Below are 14,018 nucleotides of genomic sequence, written 5' to 3' on the forward strand. Positions count from 1 at the left end.
TAGCACGAGCTCCACCCACAACTTGAAAGACCTGAGTAAAAGCCTCCGACCTACTTGTGTTCCATGGGTGCGTCTGTGGTGGGAGGTTCTTGCACGAAACGGGTATTGCTCATGGAATAGAGCCTCAGTCCCGCTGTGGAAGTGACCCTTAGACTATCCACGCCTCACATTTCCCCCTGATAACGTGCTGCAGCAAAGGTAAACACATTGAAGAGCGCTCTGTGTCCATGAGGATGGGGCAGTAGGGGAGGAAGGAGGGATTAAACAGGACAGAACTGAATTTGTTCCTGTGGTTGTAGTTTACCAGGACATCCCTGATGTGAGCTGAGGTGTAGCTAGCACCCTCCAGCATTTAAATGGGAGCCTGAGGTGGAGGGGAGGTAAGAAGGGAAACCCTCTCATCTGCCTGCAGCCCACTGATGGGTGTATCAGCTCCTGAGGAGCTCGGCTGTGCTCTGGTTCCTGCTTGGGTGGGAGGAGCAGGGGGGCTCTGGGTGACAGGTAATGACGGACTGGATATCTGTTTGTGCCTGAGAAATTTCCATCTGCGTCCGATGTTCCCTGATAGCTGGAAAAGGAACTTGTTTGGTATTTCTACAGGAATAGGAAGATGCTGTTGTGAGGGGATTGGCATGGGAAAAGTGGGAGTAAGGACACGTTCGGTCCCCGCCGCAGAGTCGCTGTGTTACCTTATGGTTGGGTATCGGTTAATCTCCCTCTCGCTACTTGTTAGATTTCATCTTTCTCATATTAGGATTTGTTAAATGCTCTGAAGCATTTGTATGGGGAAAGACACTCACAGAAGTGCGGTGCGGTCTATAATGAATCACTTTGCACCTCCTTCCATTGAGTGTTTCTGTTACTAATAACAGTCCTTAAGTTACCTGCTACCCTGATCGGTGGAGAGCATCCTGCTGGCCCCTGGGTTTCCTGTGTAACCTGTCTCACAAATGCATTGAGAAGACGCAACGAGATCAAAACCGCCTGTTCTAAGCGCGGCCCTGAAGCACGTACGGGAGGCTAAGCTAGAGCGTGCAGCCTACCACCCTGTTTTCAAAAGTATGTGGGTATTGTACACCTTGTAAGTCTGTAAGAGCCGAGCACAAGCACGTTAAAGGTTGAAGACCTCAAAAAGTCATCTCTTCTCCCTGCCCACCCGCATTCACCCATGAGGCTGGTGCTTTCCTGCACATGCAGGTGCTCCAGGTCGGCACCCCCCAGCCCGGAGCCCTCCCAGCGGGTTCCTCTGTCATCCAGAAAGACGCTGCTTTGTTCATTACCCAGCAGAGCTATTACCGCAGCAATAAAGTGCAGATCTGACAGGGTGGCTTTGCCTTTCTCGTGTAAATCCTCTGGCAGGAGCCTGATGTGATTCTTGCCAAATACCTCTGTAAGTGGTAGGAAGACCCCAGGGGTTTCGGGAGCAGGATGAATGCCTGGAGAGGTGGGCAGCGGAGGTCAGAGATGGCCTTTCTTCGCTATGTATCAGAGCTTTGTGCTCACGCGGCCCTTGGCTCCCAAGTCAGATGGGGCACAGGAGCTTTGCGAGCTTGTCCAATGTGACCTTTTAAAGGGCGTGAGATGAGCTTCACGCAATTTTTTTTTTCATCTTACAACAACAGCAAGAGCACTTGACTTCATGTAAAACTGTTTTGTTTTATTTCTGTCTAAAAGGCTTAGCAATTTCTGGATGTACATTTTTAATTTTCTCACCTTCTCCTATGTACATGTTCCATGGGCCTTTAATTGCCACGCGATGACTGCTTACCTCCTGTCCCAGCCTGGGTGGGGTGGGGCTGCCCTGCTCTGATTCTGGGTGAGGGAGGGTGGCTGGTGTTTCTGAAGACAAGTGATGATATGTGTGGATACTCCTGGCAAGATCCTGCCTTCTGGATTGGACAAAGCAAATTCATCCTCTAAAAAAATCTATCCGGAAGGACAGGACCCTTTAGGAATATATAGTTATCAGTCTCTCTAATCTTAGGTGCCTATCACCTGTATCCAAGTTGTACAATATAGATGTCCAGAGGGGCCGGAGCCATTCAATAAAGCTGCTGCTATAGTTCTTTACATTAATACTGAGCTTGAGCGCATCACTCCTGCGGTCAGTGGTCTGGAAAACTACAGGCAGCTCTCAGACCCGGAGAGCACTCGGCATAATAAAAGAAGGGACAGGCTGAAGCAGGGCCGGGGTCCTCACCGCTTGGGACCCAGAAAAGATGTTTCTCGGGTGCTGGGGGATTGTCTTTGGCCTCTGTGGCAGCAGTTGGTTTGCTAGTTCCTGCTATTTACCTAAATATGTTTTGGATTGTTGCAGCTCCTATTGTTTGTGATAAAGGGTTGGACAAAAGGTCCATTGATCAGGCGGTTCCTCCTATCCATCTCTGTCTGCCTCTCGAGACGGCGAGTTTGTGGTTGCAGTGACACTGCGAAGCCGCTGCGCTACATCAGGCTGGCACAATGAGTTGCGCTCCCTGGGAGGAAAAAAGGTGCGATAGCAGCAAGTACAGACTTGCAGATCCTTTTTCCTTTCTCGCCTTTGCATGAATATGCAAATGGCTGTGCGAATACGGTGCGATGTGTGACACGCTCGGCTGACTCGCTCTACGCCAAATTCAAAGCCGATGGTGAACTTGCTCCCATGTTCTGGTTTAGCAGAGAACAGTCTGCCAGGTTTGAATGCACGTGGCATTCAAGCCCTGCGTGGGAGATTATCGTAGACAAAGATGCTGAATTTCATAAAATTAAAAAAAAAAAAATGAAGGCATCTAAAGAGTGGAGAGAATCTTGTTTCTGGAAGAAAGCCCCCGAGTTTCTTAGGAAAAGTGAAATATTTCCTATAGTTGTTGTTTGAGCTAAACTTTGTCTGTTTTTCTAACGATGAAAAATGTTGTTTCGTACAATTAGATAGCATATGGAATATAGTCATATTTATGAAATACTTATTTCTTTTACTATAGCATATTCAAAATACAGCCCATGTTAGAAATGAAATTGCATTGCATGCAAAGATTCTTGCACTGACAGAGAAATTAAATACTTTTATCCCTAAAATAGGCGGGAATAAGATACTGAAAATAAAAAGCATCAATATTGCTAACGTGCATACAGAAAAGAAGGTTGTATCTTTGGCTCTGAAGTAGAACTTAAATCCAGACATAATAATGCAGATACACAAGAAGCCTCTGTTTTAAAGAACTAGCTGGGAAAAAAAGGATGTGAGATTTCAATATAGATTCATTATAATGTGGTTAACAGAGTGCAATATTAAGGACTGACAGTAAAATTGGCCAGCAATAAATGGCAATTATAGTTACCTACTCTTTCAATTTGAGATATTTTATGTTAAAATACTTATTCATTTTACAGAAAGCTTTTTTTTTTCCCCAAGTAATGAAATACAGAAGTAACATTATCACTTTAAAAATTAACATGTGTAAAAGGATGTTATCGTGTTTTCCTAATTATTTTTTTTAAACTGGGCCTTCCCTGTTTCTGACACCTCCCGTTCCCAATCCCGCTGTTGGGGATGGCGGGCATGGGGGTTATCTGGCCAGATCCAGGGACTCAGCCCCGCACTTGGTGGTGCAGAAGCTCCAGCCGCACTGGGTCCTGGAAGCTTTGGAACCCGGGGTGCGAGTGGTGCCCGCTGAGCCCGGGCAGGCAGGAGTCGCCTGAGCTGGGGGCGATGCCACGGCAGAGCTCCCGACCGGGGCACCGGGAAGAGCTGCCGCCTGGGTCCAGCCCCCGCGTCTGGCTCCGGGTAGGAGTGGAGTGGGAACGGGAGCCCGTGCCTGCCTGTGATCTCTGTAGGCTTTGGATGTGTCCACTTAAGTTAGTCTCGTCAGCTAGTCCGTTAAGTGTGGAAGTCATTAACTTCACCCAGATGGAAAAATTGTCTTGTGCTCCGACTCCAAAGGGAGCCTGCGATGGCTTCCTCCGCAGGACGAACGCGCGCGGTGGTGGCCCTGCCTGCTGCCGCTTGCCGACCTTCTGGCTCCTTCCTCCCGTCTCCGCTCTGCCCTGCTCCGCTGGTCTCTTCTGTCATCTCTCATTTGCGAACCCTCACATCTGCGCAGCGCGGGGTCGGGCGCGGGCCCCGCTGACGGCTCTTGCCGAGGCTCTCTCATCGTCGATATGCGCGTCGGGAAGATCAAGGAGCGCTCTGACAATGGGGACATTGTACCCAGGTTTCTGCACCCTGGCTGGGGAAACAAGCCTGCCTCCCCGCAGCGAGAGCCCCGTATCCACGCTACCTGGCGGTCCGTCGGCCGGATGACGCGGGTCCGATGCCACAGACGTGCAAATTGGGCGTCAGAGAGAGACTTTGGTGGGAGTGAATTGTGATGGCTTTTTGGCTAGTAAGATAATTGAGGGGAACAAAGCTGTTTGAGCAGACAATGTGATAAAAGGGGGTGCAGGATTTGAGGTCCCCTGTACACACTGATTTGGAAAGCGTGTGGCCGTGGAGGTGTCTCTCATACAAATTGAATACATGATTTAATTCATAACTTGAAGTAAAACCTCTGCCTGGGGTTTTGGTGGATTTGCTTCTATACTTAACAGGCTTTTTTTTAATTCTTTCTTTTCTTTTACTGGCATCAGCTTGCTGGGAAGAGCATTGCCAGGGAGCCTGCTGCGTCCACTGGGGACCCTTTTCTTTCTTTCGCCTTCTCCATTTCGCCTTTCTACTCCTCGTCTGTCTCTTTCCCTTCTCTGCTCTCTTGCAATGCGCAGCCTTCTTTCGAACACCCCGTCTGTCCTCTGCTTCGCCTCTTGCTTTCTGTGGGATTGCATCCACTCTACAGAGAATTTATTCCTCCTCTCTGGTTGTGCTTTCTCTTGCATTCTCTTTTGTTAGCATATTTCTGCCTTTCCCTTTTTCTTCCCCATTCTCCAGATTTTCTTTCTTCTTCCTCACACTTTCTTCTGATTTGGGGAATTTTCTTTTGCATTCTCTTCTTCTTCTTACCTCGCTGGCTTGCCATCCTCCCTTGCAACGCCTGCTCCTTGCTTATCAGCCCCTTTCCTTCAGTCCCTTCTGCCGTCTCCTTATCCCCCCAGTGCTGTATCTCCGAAGTGAGTGGTCCACATCGGGGGCCAGCAAGCTACCAACAGATTTGCCGTGTTGCTCCATTGTAGACCTCCTCTGCTTGGGCTCCTCCTGGGCAGCAGGCTCTCTGCTCGCTGCCGCAGCGACCCACCCACACCACGGGGGTCTGGTGGTCCCTTTGGAGTCGTTAGCAGAGGCTGGAGAAGTTGGGTGTTGATTTCTCTGCTTGTGCAACCCCCAGCAGCTGGTGCAATAGCGGAGAACGGAGTTGGGGCGCATGAGATATCCCTCCTCTATTCATTTAAATTGCATCACCCTGCCAAACTCGTCCAGCCGAGGTGTTGCCTTTGTGTAAGATAAGGTTTGTCCTGTTATCCTGTGAGATGCTGGGTGATTGGATTGCAGGTATGAATCGAAGGATCTGGATGATGCTCAAACAAGTCCATGTGGGTGGTCTCTCAATAGGCAATAGAGGTAAACTGAAGTACCAGAGGTGCTGCCCAGCGTGATGGGCAAATAGCGTGGTGCTGGGCTCCGAGAACTGGGCTGGCAACTTCATATGCTCTAAATGGTCAAATATGATGTGTTGGTCTTCACACCGCCCCTACAAATGAACAGAAGGGTTATCTGTGTGAGGTCACTGGAAATTATGTCTACCTTGCCGGCTTTCTCCTCGCACTGGTAGAGGTAAGGTGGCATCTGCTGATCATCCTGACCTTCCAGTTTAGAAGAATCAATGTTGAGCCCTTCCCACGCTGGTGTGGTGAAAGCAGGGGCACGGTTTTATTTTGTTAGGCGGTCTGCACCTTCTCCCATGATCCAGTCAGACCTCGTCACCCAAGAGATGAACAGATTAATCAACTCGGACGGGAAACTTGCTGCAGATGCAGAGATGCTGCAGTCAGTGATTCAGCTGAGCAATCTTCCTTCTTTTCGGAAGCGGACAATACTCCCGTACAGCAGTAAGGGTCCTGCCCTGTGAGAGGTGCCGTGGTCAGCTGGGATCCGATATCGCGACGCTCACAGCCCCACACATCCTGGCGTCGCTCGCCATAGGGTTGAGCCTGATGAAACCCTGTTCCTGACCGTTCAAGCCTGGCCTCGGTGGCTCAGGAATTTTCCCTGCTTCCTTTTCTGGGCTGTATGTTTTTCCAGACTTTTTCAGAGTGCGCGGCGTTACTCTGCTCCATTGGACAGTCGCATCTCACCCCCGAGATGGCTGCCTCTTGGTGACAGACGAAGTGGAGTAGTTGAAGCACTACTAGGCTGGGCCACCGTAAAATATTCTTTATCAAAAACGAGCATTGCAAAGAGCGCTGTAATTCTTCTGACCCCCTCCCCTTTTTTTTTTCCTGTAGGAATATTTCCGCTATTTAATTAATTTTTTTTTTAATATCTCTCTTTCCAGACTTTTTATTCCAGCCCCACTGCCTGCGATCCCTGCGGGGTGAGGGGAGGAGGGCTGAGTGACAGGCTAATAACCTGCTCCGGCTCTCGCTCCAAGCCCAGTGGCAGGTGTCCCAGTGCCCCTATTGAATGCCACCATCCAAAAAAAAATTTATCAACAATCTTCCTTCAACAATGATTTATTATTGCCATAATTTGCCTTGGTACAATGAGCTGCGCCGCGTATTTCTGCACCCGGCTGACAGGGATTTGATGGCTCCAGGTTCCTATTTTATTTAGTCTTGAGCCTAATATGATTTGGTTACCCTCGCCCCCTCCTTCCCGTCCTTCTCCTCCCTCCCCACCCAACCTTTTCTCATTTTGTTTTGTTTTCTATGAGTGTGTGTTTCGCATAACCCTGGGCTGGCTGACAGCGCTTGTAAAAACCAGAAGTCGATCTTGCAGTGGCTTTTCACCATTAATCAAGCTGCCTGGAATTGGAAAGTAACACTGACAGGCTTTTATCTTGGAGAGAAGGAGGATGGCAGATGTATTTTATGGTGGATGAGCCTTCACGGCTTCTATTAGACTGGGACTTCAGTGGTACAAGGTGGTGGTTTGGGGGAGGAGGGGAGCGAGGGGGAGGAGAAGCTGGGGAGCAGCCTATAGATAAATAGATCCGTCAGTCAGGCGATGTGGAGGTCTCCAGGCGGCCAGCCATTGTAGGTGACAGAAAAGGCAATCAAAGACAAAACAAATCAAAAGGTACATCTTATCAGCAGCAGGCCAGCTGGACTTCCACCGCACTCGGAGGCCCCGCCGAGGGCAGGAGAAATTAATCGTGCTGTCGAGGCCAGAGAAATTGTCGCCGCTGAAGGTCCAAGTTCAGGCGAGCGGCGGTGGCCAGCGCTAAAGGAGAGGGAGAGCGGGGGGCGGGAGGAGAGGAGCGAGGAAGCGAGTGCCGCCGTCCCGCCACCTCTCTCCCCCCCTCTCTCCCCCGGCCGCCGCGGGCTCCTGACAAGTGCATTCATCGTGCGATGATAGCTCGGCACCTATGATTGGTACCTTTAATAATATAGCCCTCGCTCAGCTGTCACCCTGAAAGAACAATTTTTCCTCCCGCTTCCCTCGATGCAAAGATACATCTGTAATGAGAAGGGTGACAGAAAGTGGGAGCGCGGGGAGCCAAGGAAAGTTTGGAAGAACATTAATCAAAAAGTGAAGCGGGAGGTGATGCCGGCTGCTCAACACGCCTGTGCCTCAGCGGGAGCCGGCGTCGGGTTTGAAGCTCCCGTTGCGTTCCCTGGCCTGCAGCGCCTCGGGGCACCCTCGCCGGCGGGAGAGGGAGCCTTCGCCCACCCTCGGAGAGGAGCAACTTTGAAAGCCACCATCCTCCTGCACGGCAGAGCTGGTCGTGGCGGGGAGTAGCCCCGTGCACAGGGGCACGACTCCGTTGTGTGCAAGGGGTTCACATTGGACAGAGATCTCTTCGCCTCCGCAGCCTGGAGAAAGAAATACGTGGTTATGAGTCTCGTGAGTTTCCCTGTAGCGGGGACCGACTTGTGTCCTGCTGTGGGTAATTGGGACTCCATCCTTTGGATCCAGCCAGACTCGATTCCCAACCCCGTCCTCAGCAGCGCTGTGCGGAAACTGCCCTCTTTCCCCAAGGGAGGAGTTTTGCCTTCCAGGGCACGATGCCCTTGTCTGCAGGCGCGGCGTGGCTGGCCCTGGCCCATCACGCTCTCATGGCTCCCTCTGCGTGGAAGATGCTTGTGTGTAAGCCCAAACCCCGAAACCTCCCCAAAGCCCTCAGTTACCGAGTTGCAGCGTTGCGTTGCTGGCAGCTGCTGCCCACGTGTGCATCAGCACCCAGCCCTGCATCCCTGTGCCCGGGGCTGCCGCAGGAGGTGCCCAAGGGCTCCCATTGCAGCCGCCCAGCACCGCGCACCCATCGGCCCCTCCGAGCAATCGCACGTGCCGGGGGTCGGCTGGGGAAGTTTGGGGGGGGGGTATATTCCACCCCTGGTGTAAAAGAGACGCCGGCAGCCCCGCACCAGCGGTCTGGGGAGAGCGGCAGGCGCGTACATCTAGGGGAGGCACGGCGGGGGGCTCGTGTTTGTTGTATTTAAGAACATGTCTGTTTTAATTTAAGGGATAAGCAGCAACGTCCTCGAACACGGTTGTCTCCTGTGGTTTTTAGCAGCTTTCCAGGCTGCCCGACTTTGCTCTGCGGTTGTCAGTCCCTCCCTGGGACGAAGCCCTTGGGCTTGAATTCTTTAGCATTAGCATTTGGCAGTCGGTTCTCTCGTTCTACATATTTGTTCTCTTGTACCTACAACTGATTCGCTAATCTGCATCTGTTTTTGTTTTTATCCTAATAAAAGTGGGGGTTATACGCAGATCTGGATCAAACAGGTTTGTCTGTAAAAGCTGGGGGTGCTGGTCTCTGCGGTCCGTCGTCTCAAATCCCGGAGGATCAGGAGGAAAGCAGGGAGGGTTAGGCAGCATCTCCGAAAGAGGTAGTTTGTTCTATATGGTTTCCAAAAATTGAGCAGTGATTACTTTCTGCCTTCCTCATGAAAGCAGATAACTTCTGCAGACAGTAGCTGCCGAGCGTGTGAACCATATGGCTGGGGTAAATGTTGGTAATAAGTGGTGGTGAAAACAGTCCTTGAGGAACATTTCCCTCATCCCTACAGGAAAGTTGAACCCAGAGTGGATAAGCACAGTTCATGCAGGGAAGTGGAGCTCTGGTCTCCCTGCAAACCTCCTTAGCAAGAACACAGAGAAGAGGAAATGGGTGCTGGACAGTTGGCTTGGTCTGTCCATCCAGGAGCTTCGGAGGGTGCTTAAAGGATGGACCCTCCACATATCCCCCGCAAAGATGATACAGATGCGGTTTGCTGGTGCTAAAATGAGGAAATAATGCTTTTGCCTGGTAACATTTTCTGCAGTCTGTAGGCTGGTGTCTCCATGGCCTGGAGCTGTAAGAACAGGGACCTCTGACTCAAATGCCTGAAATGATTTTGAAGACTAAACAACCAAAGCCTGAGCTCCACTGAGACTTGGGCTCCTTCTAGTGCTTTGGGAAAACAGGAACTCAACATCTACGTTCCTGAATTTCCACTAATGCTATCAACCTTAGCATGAGAGCATCTGTACATCTGAAGTTTGGGTTTTGCAGAGGTACTGCACATTTTTAACTGTCATGTGCCTATGATCTCTAAAAAATGAGTGCCCAAAGTGACGGATGCTGGCAAACTGTTACCGAAGAGAATGACTCATTGAAGACTGCAGTGTAAATCAGGAACAGAGTTGGGCCTTGAGATATCGGGACGTGACTCCCAAGTTCATTTCAGCCCTTACTTCTCCAGTGGAAGGATGTGCTGTGTGTGTGACTCGGGCTTGGCTTCATGCTTTCAGAGCTTGTCGTGGGGGATCGGCTGTATCTCTAGAATTACCGCGTTTACAGGGGCTTGCAACCTGGCAACAAACCTCTGCCAGGTGATTGCATCCAAATCAACGGGAACCTGGGAAGCAAGTCCTTTTCCAGTGCAAACAGTTATCATGCTGATGTTACTCTCTAGACTTGGCCTGAATGCGACATTTTGAGGCTGAAAAACCAGGTCTCTTAGGGAATCCTGCACAAACACCCTACGTGCTGCCGGGGAAACAGTGCCTCATCCCATTTATGAACGAGCCTCAAAACTACAGGCCTAGGATATATGACGATGCTGACATGCAGCACATGCAGTGCAACCTGCATGCTGAGCAGCTGTTACTTAATATTGCACCGCGCTGCTTGGGCAGGCACAGTGTGGGAGGCAGAGCCAGGTCCAATGGCCTCAGCCAAAAATGGCTAAGATGACATTACACGAAGTGCATCCTCACTGTCTAGATCCCCAATAGCCTCACTGCAATCAGTGCAGGTTTGTAATGACCTAAGTGGAGCCAGGGCTCCATTCATAATGTAAATCTGGTGAATTATAAAACAAAGCAGGTTTCAAAGTGCTTTCTTGGCATGTGGATAATCTCTTGCTAACTCTAACTCTGAAGTATTGCACCAAAGAACTAGACACTGCATGAAGTCTAACCGGAGAGGTTGTCACCTTGGGCAAGATGCGTTTAAACATGAGATGAGGTCATGTTTGCATCATATTTATGGTTATGGCAGAGCACAGATACATTGTGGTGTTTTGATTGCTTTTGCAGATGGGATCAAATTGTCCCTTAATCACATTAAAGAAATCAGGTTATGAGCTGGCTGCTGTAGCACCATTCCACTAAAATGATTATGAACAATTTGGTCCTGTCTGCAAACATCTTAATGAAATGGGGAAGCTACTCAACGTAGTTGAATTTGCAGTGTAGAAATGATTCAGCCTTTGGTCTCCTGCTCTTACCACTAGACAATACTAATCTTCTGGCTCTCATAACTTCTTAAAGCACTGAAGGTCACAGGATAGCAAGCCCCCCTCCACCCTCGCCATGCGCTGGCTAGTGTTCTTCCTCTGCTCGCCCGCAGCAAGTGGAGCCCTTGAACCCTGCCACATCTCCTGGACATGGGTAGGGATGAGAGACCCCAAAGTAATCGTCTCTGCTCCTCTCTGGCTCTCGGCATGGCGGGAGCTGAACTGTGTTACTACCCCCGCTGTGTTCACGGTTGCCGCACAGGGTGTTCTTGACCCCGCTCTTGCCCCCTCCCTGCTGGCGAGGGGCTGTAATTCCCTGTGAGACGATGGGAAAATATTTTCACTATGGCTGATTTTTTTCCTGGCCCAACCTGAAATTCTTCAGCTGGCCAGAGCTCTTGCCTACTTTCCCTCCCCAGCAAAGGTCAGCACAGACCCTTCCAAGCTTTCGCTGGAAGTTCTCAGCAGCACCTCCCACACCTCCCTGCAGTCTGCATGGGGTGGTTGGTGGAGCTCAGAACCAGGAGCCTATTGCAAAAGTCAGCGTGACACCAGATCACGGAAACCACAGGGGTTTTTTAACAAGATACTTCAGCCTACAACATTTTTGTTTTTTTTTTTTCTTCCCCCAAAGAGTGCAATGTATTTTCTAGTCTCAGAAGGTTCTTTTCAGGAGCCGGGATAGCCAGTCCCCAGGAATGTCCCCTGCTAAGAGGTTTTGACACCAATATACTGCCCATCTTCACTGCAAAGATTGGAAGTTTTCCAGGACAGAAATCACCCCTTGCTGTGTGGGCACACAGCGTCCCGGGCAACGGAGCCATGGCCCCAGCTGGGACCTCCAGCCACAACCAGGAAACAAATCAAGGAAATAGCATGTGCTTGGCAGATGTCCGATTCGGGCCAGACACAAGGTTACTAGACAGCCTTAATACTCTTTTCTTATATGCTTCATCTTTGTTGCAGTGCTCTGGGGCTCGGTTCAGTTGCCTGAACACAGGCCTTGAGGTGAGGCAGGTGCCACTGGGCCTCCACGGCATCTGCAGGGGGTTGGCAGCTGTGACAGGTGGAGCAGCACCTGCAGTGGCACGGTACCTCTGAGCCCCATGATTACATGTGGTGGTTTCACACGCGGCTGCTGCTGTCCTTGGGCAATGTCTTCGCTTTTGCAAGTGAGCCTGGAGCACTTTGTGATCTGGTGATGCTGGTCTCGCTGTTCTTGACGGCAGCGGTGGGGTCAGTTGGGGTCCCTGGGAAGTTGCAGGTTTCCCTGGAAGTAAAATCCCTTTTGTCATCTGAGACGACAACGCGCTCGATACCTGCCAGATACCACCATTGTTTTTGAGAGGGAGTAATAGCCCAGGACAGAAAACGGCAAGCTAAGCATCAAGGGGATGAACTGTTGACCCAGAACGCGGGTACCGCAGTCACAAGCCTGTTGGGCACCCGGGCGGGCAGAGCTTGTCGTGGCCGGGGAGCTCAGAGCAACAGGGGATCGGCAATTGCAGGGGGGGAGCTCCAGGTGTAGGGGATCAGGCACGTGCTGGGAATGCTGCTTTTGTCCTTGCTGACACTTGCTTGACAAAGGTCCTCGACAGGCAACAGCCTTTGCTAGGGAGAGGGCAGGGCCACCCCTCTCTCCCTGCTTACGCTCAGCCCGGGGCCGGGCGAGGGCAGAGCTCGGGCCTCGCTCCGCACCCCCTCAGCCCACAGCGTAGGAGCCCGCGGCCGGCCTCGCTGACGGCTCCCTGCGCTTGGTCTGGAAGTTGGGGCACTGACGTGTTTTTGCCGAGCTGCCTTCGACAGCCCCCGTGGCTTCCACCTTCCCACGGGAGACGGGATCCACGCGGGGCTGCGGGCTCAGGGGCCATGGCGAGTGGGTGGTAAAATCTCAGGTTGTGCCGTTTCCCGCTTTTCATTGCAGACTCAGGAACGTGAGTTTTCTTTCTTTGGAAAAGAAAAAGAAAGTGTCAGCTGCAGACGTTGAGAGGCAGATGTGAGCGTGCTCTTTGCTTCCTCGCCGTCCCCGCGCCCCTTCCTATGCCTGGTTTCCGATCTGAAACGTGCTCAAGTCTCTCCTCTTTCTCCTTGTTTGCCTGGTTTTACACCAGAAAACCGTCACAAGCTCCGCCGGCTGCCGGCAGAGTCACGGGGCTGTCGGCCAGCGGAGAGGGGCAGCGGCAGAGCCGGGGGTGGCGCCTGGTTTGGAAATGGGGGCTGGGGCTGGGACTGTTACTGGGGCAGGGCGGGCTGGGGCTGCACAGTTACAAGGTCAAGTGAGCAGCATTAGGTCCTCTCCTCTTTGGAAATCTTTAATTGGCACCCCGAAAAACCCCAAGTGATGGCTGTTGAAAATGTTGTTTCTAACGAAAATAAATTGGTTCTTAATTTTTATTGTTTAAAGGAAAAAAAGTCCGCTCTTTCCCTGCCCTGCTCGCTTATCAAAATCTCCCCACTAAATAAATTCAGCCTTGCAGTGTAACCTTGCCCACTCCCAGGATATCGGTGCTGTCTCTTTGCCTGGTGTTAATGACTCACTTGGACGTGCACAATTAAAATATGTACAATGATGCACAGGCTCCAAAGCTATTAGTCAGCAGAGCAGGTACGGACGGTGAACCGGTAGCCCAAAGTGTATTTATACTCAGCTCCCAGAACGGGCACGGAGCTGGGCACTTGCATTCATTCCTTTTAAAGTATTGAAATGTTAGGCAGGAAAAGCTCAAGTTGCTTCTGGGCACTCTGAGGCTGGACAAGCACGGTGGAGTTTAAAATAAACTCCTGCTGGTAATGACTCTTGCTTACGAGGGTATCCTCTGCCAAAACAACAAAAAAGCATCATCATCTTCACCCCTCTGGGGTGTTTCCCACCCTGAGGAACGCTGATGTGTCTCGCGCTCCGAGTGTGTGCGCAGGCATCAGCACAGTGGAAGGGTTTCCCAGACGAGTGTTTTGCTGGCCTTCCATGGTGCTGAGGATGCAGGGTCTGAACCAGGTCACTGACCTAACACCAGCACGTCCTCCGCCCGTCCTGCATCCCTAAAGCAAGGTTAATCGCTTGTCTCGTGCCTGCTGTCCTTCCGCATGGCCCGTACCCCGCCACGAGCTCCTGCGCACACCCCGGTGCTCTTCTTTGTTGGTACCCCAGTTTTAAACAGTAAAGGCCA

The sequence above is a fragment of the Calonectris borealis genome, chromosome 10, assembly GCF_964195595.1.
Source record: "Calonectris borealis chromosome 10, bCalBor7.hap1.2, whole genome shotgun sequence".
NCBI classification, from domain to species: Eukaryota; Metazoa; Chordata; class Aves; order Procellariiformes; family Procellariidae; genus Calonectris; species Calonectris borealis.